The sequence below is a fragment of the Dasypus novemcinctus genome, chromosome 6 (assembly GCF_030445035.2).
Source record: "Dasypus novemcinctus isolate mDasNov1 chromosome 6, mDasNov1.1.hap2, whole genome shotgun sequence".
NCBI classification, from domain to species: Eukaryota; Metazoa; Chordata; class Mammalia; order Cingulata; family Dasypodidae; genus Dasypus; species Dasypus novemcinctus.
The window spans coordinates 102,070,195-102,088,547 of NC_080678.1; the positions used below are offsets into that span (position 1 = coordinate 102,070,195).

At 43.0% G+C, this 18,353-nt stretch overlaps 1 pseudogene; it reads left to right on the top strand.

Annotated features, from left to right (window-relative positions):
- The window catches only part of LOC101417092 (tyrosine-protein phosphatase non-receptor type 20-like), an 87,598-nt pseudogene extending 75,238 nt beyond the window's left edge, over positions 1-12,360 (top strand).
- Positions 12,361-18,353: the final 5,993 nt, after the last annotated feature.

The following is an 18,353-nucleotide window of genomic DNA, read 5'->3' on the forward strand; positions in this document are numbered from 1 at the left end:
CGGTGGCCTTCAGCCACGCCACCGCCTCTGTCGTGGGGGAGTTTGAGGCTTCCTGCTGGGTGCCAGGAAACCCGCGGGCCCTCCTTCCTGACCCGCCAGGTCCGAATAGCAGGGTCAGCCAGCCCTGACATGCGCTGCGGGCAGCTTGCCCCTGCCTGGTGCCTGCGAGGGTGTCCAGGGGCTGATTCCACCCTGCAGTGTCGGTGCCAATGGCTCAAACTCTGGTTCTCTATTTGGTGCTTTTTATGGATCTGAAGACGTTTGTGTCTTTATCAAGTGATTAATGATATTGAAAACATCAGTAACCAAAGTGAGTTGGGAGGGTTTTCTAGACTTATGATTCCAGGTAGAAAACTTTATTAAAAAGTCAGTCAAGGATTCCAGTAGATACTTCGAATTAGAAAGGGATCTCTCAACATCAGCAGCTTTTTAAAGGAACTTCAAAAAAATTGGTCTGTTAGGGAGAAGTGGGGGGGGGGTGAGAAGCCCACCCTGAGCCTCCCCATGAGGGTCCCCCGCGAGGGCAGTGGTGGCCCCATACTACCCAGGGAGGTTTCATGGGCGTCCTCCAAGTGCCCCGTCATGCCAGAGGCCCTGGAGGGGTCATGTCACTGCCCATCAGGAGGGCTCGGCGTCAGACTTGGGGGTTGTAGTCTTCGGTTAAGGTCATTGGGGCCTTCTGTCCTCACTGCAGAGAGGGGCGCCCCCACCAGGGGGTTGGCAGCCCCTGCCTGCTGCACCTACGCTCAGGAGGATAATTTTGAAGCTCAGGGGCATCGCCCTTCTGTCTCATCTTCTACCCTAAATACTTTGGAATCTTGGATTTTCTGTGTCCTCATGTTGCAGAAGAAGGCAGTGGAGGATTCAGGCTGCCCGCGCCGCAGTCCCAGCTCCAAACCTGGTAGCCCCTGTCTCTCAAGTCCTCTGCTACTTGGTTTCTTCAGAAGCCAAAGAGGATGAAACAGTGTGAGCCTCATCAGGGCCGCAGGAGGATGAAGTGGGCCCGTGCGCGTGGGTGCCGGGCCAGCACCCAGCACGCAGCCAAGTGCTCAATTTGTGGCACCTGCCAATATTGTTATTTTATTACGTTCTCTTTGGTAAATTGAGGAAATCCCTCTATTCCTGGCAACTTCCAGAATTCATATAAACATCAAAATGAAGTTTCAGTATTCATTTGAAAGCCATGATAATGTTATATAGCCATTTTTATTGTTATAAGTTGAAATGAGATCTTAGATAGAAGCGATTGATCGATTCCTCCCCACCCCCAGCAGATGGACACTAGTCACCTTGTAAAACAGATGCAGTTCGTCAACTGGCCAGACCATGACACTCCTGCCTCGGCAGATGACTTTATCAAGTTCGTTCCCTATGTCCGGAAAAGCCACCAGAGGGGACCCATCATCGCGCACTGCAGCGCCAGCATCGGCCGCACGGGGGTGCTGCTGTGCGCGGACGTGGTGTTCTGGGCCGTGGAGAACTCCTGCGTAAGTGCCCGATCCCAGCCGACGCCCGGGCCGCGGGACGCGAGCCTTTGCGTCTCCTGTGGAAGCCTGGCAGCAGGCCTTCGCCGCCCCTGCTTAAAGCCGTGCACGTGAGCTTTGGCTACCTGGTTCTCAATCTCGTTGCAAGTTACCTAATCGCTACTAACCTCAGATTCCCGGGGGCGGGGTTGTGAGAATTAAATGGCAAGTAAATGACTCGTGGGAGAGTCTGGAGCACAGTAAGTGGGAGTTCATTTCCCCTTTCCTGCCCATTACCCCACATGCACATTTTTCAAAATCTTGTTGGAGAGTGTTGCTGAAAGATGCCTGTGTTTAATGAGCAGAAATACAGTCATGTTAGCACGCTGGGAAAAATGTGGACTCTGGAGTTAAGGAGAGGGCCCTGGGTTGGACCTCCGGTTATGCCACAAACTTCAGATTCTGGTGACTGTGCAAATTGCTCATTCCCTCAAACCCAGCTTTCCGTGTGTAAAATAGGGCTAGCAACGTTGCTGGGCCTGGGGGAGGCAGTCACTAACAATCTTCACTTCCCCTCCAACGTGGAAGCAGCTAGGACTGACTGAACTGCTCGGGCAGTGGCGCTTTGGACGGGGACCAAGGAGGCTCCCTGGCCCTCCCTCAGGCAGCCTGCTCCCACCCCAGGCCCAGACCGACCTGGGCACCCACGTGAGGGGCGCCAGCTGGCTCCAGGTGGAGGGTGCCAAGGGGGCGGGCAGGAAGTGCTCCATTTCTCCTCAGAGGGCTGGGCAGGAGGGGCCAGGGTGCTGCTCTTTGTGGAAACACGTGGACTGAAGAGGACATGTCGTCCTTTTCCTGTGTCCTTCTGGGCCTGAGGCCGTTTAACTGCAGTTGTTAAAGTGATGAAGAAATTAAGAATTTTAACCTTAAAAGCAATATGAGGGGAGCCGATGTGGTTCAAGCAGTTGAGCGCCAGCTTCCCACATGGGAAGTCCCCAGTTCTATTCTCGGTGCCTCCTAAAAACAAACAAACAACAAGCAAAACAAAAAGTCAGCTCAGGGGAACCATCGTGGCTCAGTGTTTGAGTCCCGGCTTCCCAGCCATGAGGTCCTGGGCATTGGGTGCAATCCCCTGCTCAGATACCTCAAAAACCAAAAACAACCCAACGGGAATTATTCTCTCTAGACACTGCTTCCATTCATTCATTCCTCAAATACTGAGCATCTATTATGTACCTGGGGGTGCAGGTATTTTTATAAAAGCCACAATCAAGAACCCTGGAGAGCTCACAGTCGTGTGGTGACAGGCAGGGAACTCTGGAGCAGTTCATTGCTCCATCCAGCCCACCTGCTGAGCCCTCTGAGGTCTGCGGAGGGGACGAGACCTGGGCCAGCCCCTGCCGTCATGCTGCTCATCGAACAATTAGCCGAGGACTGCTTCAGGGAGCGCGTGACTGCGAGTCCACGGTGTGCATGGGAAGAGATTGTCTGCTGCGGCATGGGGCCTCCTCCTCCTTCCACCACCTTCCTCTCTCCCACACTGTGCCCATGCTGGGCTAGGCAGTGCTGGGCAGAGGATTTTTACCTTGCCTTCAGGTATTCCCCAAACTGTGATCCAGCATCAGAATGGGCAACAGAAATCTATGATCTAGGTGGTTTTCCAGCCGGAGGAAGGCAGAGAAAACAGCCTGTCACTGCTGCTGCTTTCATGTGAACAATTATTTCCCCCTGAGCTTTCTGAACCACTTCCGGGGTGAGCTAAATGGGAACTGACCTCAAACCTCATCTGACGTAGTGGAAAGGCATGTGTCCTCATCTGGAAGTGGTCTCTGACATTGCCCAGGCCCCAGTGGCCTGGGGAAAGAGAGCAGAGGCCATGGAGCTGATTTGAAAGCCCACCCGGCCACTTCTGGTTGTCACTCAGTTGACTGTGCTATTTAGCCTCAGGTTCCTGGTCTGTGAATGTGGAATGATAACCAGTACTTCCCAGAGTTATTGGAGGAGTGCCTCACATTCAGTAAGTCATCAGGCAACATCGTTCCCGTCCCTTCTCTCCGTCCCCTCTGCCTCCCTCGTCTCCCCTGGTATCAGCATGCACTGTGTGTGCTGCAGCTGGAGCCCTAGCTGGGCAGTACTCAACTCTTTTCCTGTGCCGTAGAAGTGAGGAGGGGAAGACATCTGTTTACTTAGCAGGAGTTAGGGGAAAGTAGCTGTTACCGTGACTGCAAGGAACGTGGAAATCCATACCTAAGTCATAAAAAGCAGCACAGTGGCTTTTGCCTTAGTGGGCAAATCCTGCAGGGACCTGATGTCTGGACAAGTGTTAAATCTCTGCTCTGATTCCCAGGCCTTACACAGTTGTGTTCCAACAGCAGGCTCTTCCCTTGTAGCATCACAATGGCTCCTGCAGTGCCCGCACTCACGTCCTGATGCCAACACCGCAGGCTTATGTAGGGCATTCCAGGAACCTCCTTGGGAGACAGAAGCTTTTCCTTCACAGCAGCTTGAGCAGGCACCTCCTAGCATTTCACTCTTGCTGCTTGTGTTGGAGCAATTTTCCTGAACTAGTCACTGTGGGATGTGCTGGTCCATTTAGGCCGGTCAGGGTTACCCTAGGCCATATGGTTGGGAATGAGAGCAGAATGGTTTTCCAAAGTAAACTCAGGGTATCATTAAGAAAAAGGAATATAAACTAGGTGGCCAAAGTGAGAGATGTCCTCAACAATGCTGAAAATTTAAGTAATGTGCAATTATGTTACTTTAACCTCATAACTATTGTTTTATCCTTTTAGCAAAAAATGCATTACTGTAATATTTCTTGAGATATGCATTCTCCATCCTCATTTCTTAAATAGTTTATGATTTTCCTTATTTTATATTCCTTGCAGAAACTGTAAAACTCTAAATATTAAATTTCATTGATTCTAAAGTTGCACTTTTTTTTTACCTTGCACCTTCTTTAAAATCAGGATGTGTTTTATAATCAGTAGCTTGCACAGCTTGGCAGAAGCTTTCTTTCTCAGTGATACATGGCGTACTGGCGCCTCTTGCCTTGAGGATGCTTCGCAGACGAGATGAAGCGCAGTGGTGCAGAGTGGGAAGCCGCCTGTTCCTTCGCTGCTTCCCCTGGCCCTGAGCTGCGAGGCACCAGCGTGAAAGCCCTTCCCGGCGCTCCTTGCTGTTTCCAGAGCTTCTCACATGGGGGCTGGGACAGCACCCACCTGTGAACGTTTGTTACCTGCAGCAAGATGAGTAGGTGGAAACTGCTGTCTAGAAGCGCTGACAGCAGTTTGCTGTTGCCCTGACGCCCCAGTAGGATCGCAGGGGTCACCCTGTGAACAGAGTGTGGCTACTGAGTGCTATGGGCAAGCCACATGCCCGGTGGGCCACGTTGGGACCTGGGGCTTTTTAAGGTTAGGTCATCAATGATAACCTTGAAGCATGTAAAAAATCTGAGAAAATGTAACCATTTATTTGTAACCACTTAAATTTTCAAATCCAGCCTATTTAAAAATCCTTAAATGTTGTAGAAAACTAGATCCTGTTGTCCAGAAACACCAAGATGGTTATATAATTCATTCTTGAAAGAACTATAACCCTCTTATTTTAGCATGCAATAACAGTTGTTAATTATCAGTTACAATATTATTATACAATGAAGAGAAAAAATCCAAAATGTAGTACGTTGCCTTTACATAATTAAAAATGTTAGTGGGAAGCAGATGTGGCTCAAGCAATTGAGCTCCTGCCTATCACATGGGAGGTCCCTAGTTCAATTCCCAGTGCCTCCTAAAGAAGATGAGCAAGACAGCGAGCTGGCACAATGGTCAGGCATGGTAAGCTGATGCAACAAGACACACAAGAAGGAAAAACATAATGAGAGACACAACAAAGCAGGGAATGGACATGGCTCAAGTGATTAAGTGCCTCCCTCCCATGTCAAAGGTCCCAGGTTTAGTTCCTAGTGCCTCCTAAAGAAACAAGGAAGACAGACAGACACAGCAAGTGTAAACAACGAGAGGGTGGGGAGAAAGAAAAAATAAAATAAAATAAAATAAAATAATAAAATAAAATAAAATAAAACATTAGCAAATCACCAAACATGCTGTTTAGTGCACCTGACAGATCTTTTGTAACAGTTATTGAGTTCTTCTGACATAAATCTCTTACTTTGTGCAGCTACCTCACAGTGTTTCTCGTCATTGCGTCTATACTATCAGAACATAATCCTACACATAACTTAAGCTGCAAATGACAATTTTTGGCAATGTAGTACTTCCCATTTTTTATGGAGATTAGGACTACTGTTTATCAGTAATCAAGCTGCAAAAGGAAGAATTATTCCCTCCTATCACAGGTTCACAGGCCAGATGTACTGGAAGTGTCCTGATGTTCAGGCTGTCTTTTGTTCATGAAGACGCAATGGCAAGTACTCCGCTGCTTTTGCTCTTCCTATGAGTTAGCACCACTTCTGTGTCACTAGCCAGCTCCTGAACATGTCCAGATGCCACAGAAGTTAGAGAATGGCACTTTAACTTCCTTCTTTTCCACATACTTAGACATTTCCAAGAACACATCTTTGGTACAGTCTTTCACTGTTGCCTGGGTAATATTATATGGTTTTTTAGTCTTAGTGATTCAAAGTGCTACTTTATAAGTCTGTAGAGCATTAATCTTACATTTGGAAGATTGAATATTAGCTTTTTAATATAATATTCTTAAAAATGACTTGGCTTCAAACTTTAAAAAATTTTTTATGTGACATGTAAGTTTTGTGTTTCCTTTGTTTTGTTAGCCAGTATGTGTTTATAAAAAGCACACTGTGATTTTTAGCACTTCACAACCAATTTTGGCTATAACACTCAATATAGGAGGAATCATAATTTCAGGTCAAATCATCATGAATTCTTTTGGTCTTCATTTCATTGTAGTCACTTTCATTTTCATTGTTTGGTTTACCACTAAAGTCGTGTTCAGAAAGTTGTGCCTTTTCTGCACAAAATAGTCCAGTGAAGCTTGTTTTGCCTTCAGTAAATCAAGGTTAAAAGTTAATAATACAGGCAAGCGGATGTGGCTCAAGTGATGAGGCCCCCACCTACCATGTAGGAGGACCCAGGTTCAATCCCTGGGAATTCCTGGTGAAAAAGAAAAAGAGAAAGCCTGTGCAGTGAGCCAGTGCCCACGACGGTGAGCTGAGTGCCTGTGTGAATGCCCGCATGGTGAGCCAACTGCCCATGTGAGTGCCCGTGTAGTGAGCCAGTGCCCACGACGGTGAGCTGAGTGCCTGTGTGAATGCCCGCATGGTGAGCCAACTGCCCACGTGAGTGCCCGTGTAGTGAGCCAGTGCCCATGACGGTGAGCTGAGTGCCTGTGTGAATGCCCGCATGGTGAGCCAACTGCCCACGTGAGTGCCCGTGTAGTGAGCCAGTGCCCCCGACGGTGAGCTGAGTGCCTGTGTGAATGCCTGCATGGTGAGCCAACTGCCCACGTGAGTGCCCGTGTAGTGAGCCAGTGCCCACGACGGTGAGCTGAGTGCCTGTGTGAATGCCCGCATGGTGAGCCACCTGCCCATGTGAGTGCCCGTGTAGTGAGCCAGTGCCCACAACGGTGAGCTGAGTGCCTGTGTGAATGCCCGCATGGTGAGCCACCTGCCCACGTGAGTGCCCGTGTAGTGAGCCAGTGCCCACGACGGTGAGCTGAGTGCCTGTGTGAGTGCCCGCATGGTGAGCCACCTGCCCACGTGAGTGCCCGTGTAGTGAGCCAGTGCCCACGACGGTGAGCTGAGTGCCTGTGTGAATGCCCGCATGGTGAGCCAACTGCCCATGTGAGTGCCCATGTAGTGAGCCAGTGCTCACGCAAGAGAGCCACACAGCAAGATAGTGACACAACCAAAGAGAGATGGAGGGGAGAGTCAAAGTGCAGTGCAGCAGAGACCAGGAACTGAGGTGGCACAAATGACAAGGAGCCTCTTTCCACATCACAGGTTCCCAGGCTCAAATCCCTCTGAATCCCAGAGGAGAAAGACAAGAAGACAAAAAAGAGAAATAGAGACAGAAGATCACATAGCAAATGGACACAGACAGCTAAAACAGCAGGGCAGGGGCAGGGGAGTGAGCGGGGGAAAATAAATCTTTTTTAAAAAGTTAATAATATAAATTTATTTACATATTTCAACTAACCATGTTAAATTATAAAATTGAAAAAACAGGCTTTTTATGGCATGGATGTGGTTTGAGCAGTTGAGTACCCACCTCCCATATGGGAGGTTCTGGGTTTGGTTCCTGGTGCTTCCTAAAGAAGACAAAAATCAATGAGCAGACAGCAAGCAAAATCAGTGAGCAGATGAGCAAAAACAAAATAAGGGAGCAGAGGTGGCTCAAGCAGTTGAGCACCCACCTCCCACGTGGGAGGTCCTGTGTTCAGTTCCTGGTGCCTCCTAAAGAAAAAGCAAGCAGGCAATGAGTAAAAACACCAAGCAAAAAAAGTGAGCAGGTAATGAGCACAAACAACGAGCAAAAGAATGAGCTAAACAGATAAGGGAGCCATCTTGGGGGGGTGGGGAGTGGGAAGAAAAAGGCTTTTCCAGATGCAGCAGGTTTTAATTTTGATGAAATCTAAGTTTATTAAATATCCTTTATAGATTAAGCTTTTGATATCAAGTCTAAGAGCTCATTGCCTAGCCTGGGTTCTAAAGATTTTTTTACCTGAAAATTTGGTAGTTTTACATTTTATATTAAGTCCATGATCCATTTTGAGTTAATTTTAAATATGATGTGAAGTTGGGGTCGAGATTATTATTATTATTATTATTATTATTTTATTTTTTTTTTTTGGCCTATGGATGTCCCATGGCTCCAGCAGCACAGAATAGTCTATTTTTCCTCCATTGAATTTCTTTTGAGCCTTCATATTTCAGTTCCTGTTTCAGGTTCTCCATTCTGTTCCATTGACCTCTGTGTCTCTCCTTCTACCATTTCCACTCTGTCGACTACTGAGTTATCTAATAAGCCTAAAATTGGGTAGAGCAATTCCTTCTACTTTATCCTCCTTTTACAAAATTGCTTTAAGCTATTAGCTGTTCTAGGGCCTGTGCTTTTCCATTTATAAAGTTTAGAATAAGCTTGTCTATATCTACAAAAACGTGCTTGAATTTTATGGGAATTATGTTAAATCTGTTGTTAAATTAGAATTTTCCAATCCATGAACAAAGTATATCTTTCCATTTATTTAGGTCTTTGATTTCTTCTGCATTTTGTCATTTCCTGCATAGAGATCCTATTTGTGTTTTACTGTATTTATACCTAAGCATTACATTCTCTTTGGAGTAATTGTAAGTGGCATTGTTTTCACATTTTTTTCCCACAATTGTTTTTAGTATGTAAAAACAAGATTGATTTTTGCATGTTGATCTTGTACTTTTGACTTTGCTGAAAATCACTATTAGTTCCAAAAGTCTGTTTTATGTGTGTTTTTCTTTTTATAGATTTCTTGGGCTTTTCTAGAGATAGCTATGCCGTCTGCAAATAGGGGCAGATTTATTTCTTCTCTCCAGGCTATATGCCCTTTATTTCTTTTGCTTGCTTTATTATCCTGGCAGAATAAGAGTGATTAGAGCAGACAACTTTGCCTTGTTTCTTAAGGGGACAGCAAATTAAAGAGAAAAGCAAATTTAAAATATTTGTTCTATGAAAGGCTTTCTGAAGAAGTTGGAAAGGTAAGCTGCAGACTGGGAGAAATATTTGTAAACCACATACCCAATAAAGCTCTCGCAACTAGAATATATAAAGGACCTTCAAAACTCAACAGTAAAAAAAAAATCCCATTAGAATACGGGCAAGAGATATGAACAGACATTTCACCAAAGAGGATATACAGATGAGAAATAAGCACATGAAAAGCTATTTGACTTCAATAGCATTTAGGGAAATACAAATTAAAACCACAATGAGATATCACTATGTACCTATCAGAGTAGCTAGTATAAAAAAATAGTGACAACACCAAATGATGGGAAAGATTTGGAGAAACTGGATAATTCATAAATTGTTGGTAGCAACATAAAATGGTATAACCACTCTAGAGAATAGTTTGGCAGTTTCTTAAAAACTAAACTAAACTAAACTAAGCTTACCCTATGACCTAGCAATAGCACTCTTGGGCATTTATCCCAGGAAAATGGAAACTCCTGCCCACACAAAACCTCTACACAAATATTCATAGAAGCTTTATTCATAATAGCCACAAACTGGAAACAACACTTACTATGGAACAGTATTTAACAATAATAAGGAATGAACTGTCATTCCAGGCAGCAACTTGGCTGGACCCCAAGGCAACCATTCTGAGTGGGGGAAAAGCCAATCTCAAAAGGTTAGATATTGTATAATTGCATTCATATACCTTTTTTTTTTTAAAGATTTATTTATTTCTCCCCACCCCCTCATTGTTTGCATTTGCTGCCTGTTGGATGCCTGTCTTCCTTTTCTTAGGAGGCCCTGGAAGCTGAACCCAGGACCTGCTGTGTGGGAAGGAGGTACTTAATTGCTTGAGCCACCTCTGCTCCCTGCTTTTGTTGTGTCTTTCATTATGTTTCCTCCTTGTGTCTCTTGTGTCATCTTGTTGCGTCAGCTCGCTGTACCTGCTCATCATGTCAGCTTGCTGTCTTATGCATCTTCTTTAGGAGGCACTGAAATCCAAACCCAGGACCTCCCATGTGGTAGGCGGAAGCTCAATCACTTGAGCCACATCTGCTTCCCTCATGTACCTTTGAAATACCAAAATGATAGAGATGGAGTACAGCTTAGTGGTTTCCTCGGACGTAGTTCTAAAGGGAGAGTGCAGGGTGGGGGTTGGGGGGTGAGGGGGCTGTAGGAATAGAATGGGTCAGCATCAGGATTGTGGCTGTGCTTATGTGAAAAAACTGCAGAGAACTCTATGCACACACACCTGCATGTGTTCTGTGGATTACACCAATATGTCACTTTTCTGGTTTTTATATTGTGGCAATGCAAGATGATATCACTGGGGAAACTGGGTGATGGATGGACAGGACTCCTCTGTGCATTTTTTTTCAACGTCCTGTGTATGAGTATTTTGAAATAAAATTTTAAAGGCATCACTAATACTTTAAATCATTACCAAAATGACAACTTACACAACTTACACAACTTACACAAATAAATAAAATGCTTACATTTTCTCAGATTTTTGCATGCTTTTGTGTTACAATTGATGAACCAATCTTAAAATATCACACCTCCACACCATCTTGCTGTACCAGACTGGCACTGAGGTTGCAGCACCCGCGAGGCTCCAGATGACGTGGCAGCGGCTGCGCTGGTCTAGAGACTCTGACGCCGTGCGATGTCAAGTTGGCCATGGTGCTTCTGAGCCCTTCCTCGCAGGCTCTGCCCTCACCTTGCCATGGACTAGAAGCAGACCTTGGCACACTGCAACAGCTCACCCTCCTCGCTCTGTGGCGCAGGTGCAGGGTTGCTCAAGGTCCCAGTTTAGGCTGTTAGGGCACTTCATGTAAGAAACAACCGGGTCACTGTCCTGGAAAGAGAAAGGCTTCTGCACTGCAGGCGTTTCCCAGATGGCAAGACTGCTTTCCTTGTGCTCTTGAGAGAATAGAAAGGAGTACTAAGGGCAAATAAATGCCTTGTTGCTGCTTGTGGACACCAGGCCTTGAATGCATCCTCCCCTTTCCTATTTAAACAAGGCTTCCTCATCTGATAGACTGGGCTAAAAATATTAATAGTACATTTTCTTCTGGCTAAAGATGAGGCTCTCCTGTTAAATCTCCCATTAAATCTCTTTACTGGGAAGAGGTTGGCAGTACTCATTGGCAGTCTCCAGGTTTGTGTTTTTGCCCCACGTGGATAACACAAAATTGCTGTCATCCTGTCCACAGTTTGACATCAGGACCATAGGGGCCCAAATGCGGGAACAGCATTCTGGCATGGTTCAGACAAAGGTAAGCGCTCTCCTTGTACCTTCTAGTAAGAACCGTGAGAATGAGGATTAGACTGTGCAGGCATTCCAATTTATAAGGCTCTCTTGCCTACATGATCTCATTTAATTCTCACTCTTGGAGGTGAACATTTGTTTTGTTCTAATATCTCTGATGAAGTACTTCATAGTCACAAAAAGAGCATCCATTCCATAAAATCACTCAGGTAGTTCTTGGAGGTGCCAAGGCTGAACCCCAAGCATCCCAGTGGCTAATTACATGTTTTTTTTTTCCATAAAATGTCATATTACTTAAGTCACATACCTTAAGTTATTTTAAATAAATTTCTAGATAGCAATTTAGGATACTCAGTAACCACTAGAATAGCAAAGCTATTGGCATGTCATTAAAATATATTTTGTTTGTCACAGATTAATTATGAATCATACTATTATGATTACTATTGTACCCCTAAATCTTTAAGTTGGCCAAATTTTAGTGTCCAAATGAGAGCAAGTATTTCATTTGAACTAGGACTGCTGGGGAGACATGAGATTAGATCTTAAAAATAACAGATGGTCAAAGTTCATGCAAGAGACATTTTAATTTGATTTAGCTGGGAAGATACAGGAAAGTGAGATAGTCAGTTTCCCCTCTGCTCAGTTAAGCCTTAGGTTAACTAGTTCTAGACCAAGAATTATATTATGATCATTTATCCTGCTCATATTCTATAAACTTTATGGGCATCAAGAAGTTTGGTTAAGTATGCTACTTTTAGGAACATTACTTTATGGTGACAATTACAGATGTATTTTTCAAGAGTGGATATTGCTATTCAATTGCTTAACTTTCTATTGATTTTCATATATATGCATATAGGAGCAGTATCACTTCTGCTATAAAATTGTGCTTGAAGTTCTTCAGAAAATTCTGACCTTGGAGTAAGGATGACTTCTGTTCTCTCACTTGAAATTTCCAAGTGGCTTGGCCCCTTCTCATGAAGAACAGGTTCTGACTGCCAAAGAGCTTTGCTGTGTATACAGAGTTCTTTCTTGGTCTGTTCAGTTGATTTTCTTTCTCAAAACTCCCTGAAGGCTGCATAATTTGGTTTGGGGTGAACAGTATTTACCCATTGAACTTACTGGACAATGTCAAAATAATCTCCTTCTCTTTCCAGTGGAACAAAAATTACATGGAACACCTTTAGCCTGGCTATTTTGGTAAGAAGGGATTACAGAGCCTAATAAAGGGCTCCAACTATATTCATTAAGATTTTATTTGGAAAGCAGTGAGAGGGAGCCGAGGATTTCCAAGACCTTATAAAGTCCTGATTCTGGGAGAACGTAGGGCCAATAAACTACAGGATTACATCATGGTGTCTTACAGGCACTTTCAAGACAGATGTGTGTCCATGTTGTTTAGCAAAAGAGCCTGCACTTCTAGCTGGCATTCAAATAGCTCAATTTACCAAAAAAGCCCAATTAGAATGGATTAGCTTTCAAAGCCAGTTGGATTCCATCTTCATATTGTCTCCTGCTTCCTTAGACCCCGGAGACAAGCCCTGCTGCTCTGAGAAGCATTTCATGGGAGGGCAGAGTCTCTCCTTTCCATCACCTGAGCACACACGGGAGGAGGCCAAAGCTAAAGAGATGTTTACACAGAAAGTCCAAGGGGAAACTTGCCCAGTGTGAGGCCCTTCCCACTCCACCCTAGCACTTAGCATAGCACTCAGTCTGCTTTGTTAGAAGAAAATACTCCATTTCACCTGCCTCTTACTCTGCCCTTGAGCTAATCAATAAACTTTGATAGAAGCATTAGTTGAGTATTCCTGAGTCATTTGATAAAGTTTTCAAACTAAGATCTATGATAGCTATTTTGTTCTTCAGAGTTCCTCTAAAATCACTTCTCTCCATCACAGCCCCACAGCTATTGAAATATATAGACTTTGGATTTGAGAACCAGATTTTGGAAAACCAAATTCATAGTTGTGGAAAGGGAAACTTCCATGCTCTGTTTTTGAAAAGATTATAGCCACTGTTATTTTCATCTTGTTTTAGGACTTTGCCTTGGAAAATTATCCTGATATTCTTGTCCAAGAGGTTTAGTGACCAGTTATATTTTATTATAAGCTACAAAGACATTGATAAATGTTTTCATACAGGTGTAATTCAGTGGAGATCAGAATAGTATTTGTATTATATTGAGAACATTTCTAACACTAATCTGTAAAACCTGAATTTTTAAGGTTCTTTTTTTCCCTTGTCTGAGTGAATACTTGAGTTGGTTGAATTCAAATTAATTCTCATTTAAAAAAATTATATGCCTAAAATGCATCTTGTATTAAGTCAAGTTGATGATTCTAGCTATTTACATTATTAGTATCAATAAGAGTCTATGCTAGACATTAATTTTCTTTTGATGATTGGCCTTTAATATGTGTATCCCTAATTATATTTCCACTGTTACTGTAAAATAGTAGACCTAATGTACAACAATCTCCCTGAGAAGGATTCAATGCTATTATTTAAATGAAAATATTTACAATGTATTCCCTGAAGTATCTTTATTTATCTGGACACTGAAATGTTATTGTGAGGAAAAATTCCATAATTCGTGATGTTAAACATGTCCCTTCTTTAATGTGTGTCTCATGTTTTTACAGCTGAACCAATTTTTAGTTTCCCAGAGAAATTAAATAAGTAAGTTTAGAAATACTGACAGCATTTGTTTTCATTTCATTCTTAGAAGGTGAATTCCAAATTGAAAACATTAGACTTATTGAAATACTAACTTTTATACCAATAATGAATCTGTCTCTACCTAGGATACCAATATGAAACTCCCATTGATACCTTTATGAGCACTTGAAAGCCAGTTTAGAACTTTTATAATATGTAAATATAAGCATATGTATATTTATTAATTTTCAACTTTAAATATATATTTTTAGAGTTGTTTGTACTTGATGTGTACATGTTGGACCAAAGCTTTTCAGAAATAAACATTGTAGATTTTATGTTCATGTAAGTCTTAGAAATTTATATTGCTTTGGACCTTCCTTCTCTCCCTTCCTGCAGTCTTTCCCAAACATTTTAGAATTTTCAATTAAGTTTATGCTTACTACCCAGAAGCCATTTCAGTGATTTGTTTTTATTTTAAAATCTCAGAGGAAGACACCTTGAAAATCTTTAAAACAAAAAAGGTTTTAATTTCCTACTTACTTTGTTAACCCCTGGGAAGAATTACTTTTCTTCTGGGTTGTCTTGAGGCTCAAGCAATTGAACCAGAAGATTTGGAGTCTCCATTAAGTAAAAACAGCTCAGTGGTGTTCCATGGGATTGGGTCATGGATTATTCAGAGCACTTCTCAGTTTTTCTACTGCCATAATCAAAGGGCCATTAGTATGATCCAATAATCAAACAATTTGAATTAGAAGGGATCTAAATAGACCTAATTCTAACTCGAATTAGAAGAAATCCAACACAACCATCATATCTGAAACTTGGACATAATAAAGAACATTTGTTAGAAACCAACAGCATTGTATTTAAAGGTGAAAAGATAGAACCTTCGCATTAGCAAGACTATACCTCCCGTTAGCACTAGAGTTGAGTATTGCTCTCAAGTCATAGAGCCAATGCAGTGAGACTACAAAAAAGAATATTTGTTTCAATATTTATGCACAAAGAAATAGTGGACTCAACTGAAAAACAGTAATATTATTTAAAAATTTTCAATAAGAAGTCTGGATACAAGAAAGCTACGTAAAAGTTAATCTTTATATTATTGACGGGAAAGTCAGGGCCACCGGCCAAATCCACCCTGTTGGCTGTTGTGGTAAATAAAGCTTTATGCCCATTTGTTCGCATTGTCCACGGCAGCTTCTGTGCCCTGACAGCAGTGGAGGAGTTAATGGTGGAAAATGAATGATAGCGAAAGAATGTGGCCTGTAGCACTTACAGTAGTTACTCTCTGGCCATTTAAAGAAAGCTTTGTTAATCTTTGCCCCATGTCTTCAACAGGAAAGATATCCCTGCACAACAAACATGTAAAATGAACAGGATTAAATGAACAAGAACTTGAGCAGTTGGCATTCACATTCTAAATGAGCTATAAATGCATGAAAAGAGCCAAGATTTTTTGAAAAAGAAAATTCCACTGGGTAGAGGGGAAAGTTTGCCCTAATTCAAGTATTGTCTAAAATCACAGCAATAGGGCAATGCAATTCTGACGCCAAGTTACATAAGTGGATCAGTGGATCCAGACAGAGTCAGAAATCAGGTGAAACGGCCTCATAGATATTTGTGAATTTATTATATACTAAAGAGAACATTTCAAATCCAGAGCTTCCAAATACACTAAGCAAAACCTATAGAACTAATAAAACTGGGAAGAGAAATAGAGAAATCTGCAATGACAGTTGTCGTCAACATTCTTTCCTCAGTAATTGATAGAACAAGTGAACAGAAAATCCGTGAGCAGGTAAGAGACTTGAACAATGCTTTCAACCATGTATAGACACTCATGGCACCCTGCCACAAACCACAGCAGGATGCACATGCTTTTCATGTGTACGTGGGACATTCACCAAGAGAGACGATATTCTAGGCTGCATAATAAGTCTTAGTATAATTCAAAGGGCTGGAACTATATAAAATATATCCATGGAACTAACTAGAAATGAATAGTGGAAAGATATTTGAAAAAAATCCCCAGCTATTTCAATATCAAACAATGAACTTCTAAGTAAATCATGAGTCAGAGAAAAATACCACGGGAGACATTAGAAAAGATTCTGGATAAGTGAAAATGTGTCCTGGGAGTTTCAGTGACAGTTTTGGGGGAAAGTCACATGCTTGTTTTGGGATGTGCTGGGTGTGCCCTGCCTTGGACCTCCATGGGTGACGTTCTGAGAGACTCCTGAGATGAAGTGCTGTGTCGGGGGGCAGGGAAGAGGGTTGGCCTTAAAGTTGGGAATGGACGAGCTCCCCAGGGGACATGGGTGGGGCCTGGGGCAGAGCCTGGGAACCTCAGCTTTCCTCCCCCCTGCCTCCAGGACCCAGCCTGGAGCCACCTCTCCCAAGCAGCCCCTAATGCTCCTTGCTCCCTCCTCTGCCTCCTTTAGCAGCTTTTCGGATCCCTGAGAAGTTTCATGTATAAAGTTTCATGTATAAGGGCTGGTGCGCTACCTTGGGGCAGCTGCTGTCCCGGGATGGGCATGGCCTGCTGCACACTGGGCAGGTGTAAGGGCACAGGGGAAGGACAAAAGGGGCTAGCAGGGGCTAGCCTTCCTGGCTGACCAGCCAAGAGCCCCTCTCAACAGTCCCATGCTGAGGAGAAACCAAGGGCCAGCTGGGCAGAAGAAGAGAGAAGTCTATGTGAAAGGGCATGAGGGAAGGGAGCCAGAGAACCTCAGATTTAAAAGAGCTAGCTGGACAAGCCACTAAAAGCTCAGAAGAAGCTCGTGTGAGAAAGGGCAACAGGAAAGACCATGATGCAGGTCAGAAACGTTACCACAGGAAAGCAAAGGACCACGGAATGAACGGTGTCCCTCCACGGAAGGAGCTCTGGATGCAGGTGCTCCCAGAACAGATGGAAACTGTCTCGTAAGATTCCAAAGGGAGCTTAAGGACATTCAGAAGATCACATGAGACATGACGGAATAACAGAATTAGGAAACTTCAAAATGGAATCTGCACACCATAAGCAGTAAACCCTCAGTTAAACTGTGGAGTAGAGTCGATAGAATTATAAAAATGTGCTTTCATGAGCTGTAACAAATGTATCACACCAGTGCAAGGGGTTAAAAATAGGGTGGTAGGTGGGATCCTGCATTTAATGCATGATTGTTCTGTAAACCTACAACTTCTCTAATAAAAAATTAATTTAAAAAATTAAAAATAAAAGGCCAGGGGATGGCATAAATCCATTTTAAAAATGAAGATTAAACTAGAAAGAACACAAGAAGCAACACAATAAGTCATGTCTTAGAAATAAAGGGCTGAAGAGAAAGGATAGTTTCAAAATAAAATGAAAAACATAAAACAGGATTTAAGAGCATTACAAATGTTGACAATAGGCAAAAAAGACCAGCATATAGATAGATAATAGAAATTTCTAAGGAAGTGAACCAAAGCAAGGGTACAGAACAATAAAATTTTCCTGAAATTAAAGGATTTCAAACTGCAAATTGAAATGACACATTATGTACCCAGGAATATCAAACTACAACAGCCAATGCCAAGAAACCATTTTTATAAATGGGAGAGAATGAGTATAGCATAGGCAAAAATATGTTTGTGTTTATGATGGTAACAGCCAGAGGCGGAGCCCTGGATTATTATTCTGAGAGTATTGTGCTGTGGAGTAAAGCAATGATGGGCGTGTCTCCTTCAGTCATCCCTTGTATTCTTGTGAATGAGGGTTCTTGGTGGGGAAGGTACATGTAGAATACAGACGGTCAGTAAAAACCCAACAGGCCTATAGTGGAAATACCACTATAGCCCAGGAACTATGTAGATCGATGGTAGGTAGGTAGGTAGATAGAGAGATGATAGAGTATAGATAGGTAGAAAGATGACAGAGGGGAGAGAGAGCATGTGTGAGAGATGATAGAGGATAGAGATAGATGATAAATAGAGGGAAGAGATAGCTAGCTAGCTAGATGATAGATGATAGAGGATAGAGGATAGATAGATAAACTTAAATGATCCAGAAACAGTAACCAACTCAGTAACAATAAGCATCTCAAATGCCCACAATTTGGTTTCTGAATCTTGCAAGAATGAAAGTGACATAAAAATATTTTCAGGATACACCGAAGCTGAAAAAGTTCACCTTCAGACTACTCTAAAAGAAATTCTAAAAAGTGAAAATGACAGAAAATGATCCCAGAAGCAAAGTAAAACCTGAACTAAAGGTAGCAATTTAGAGCCCAG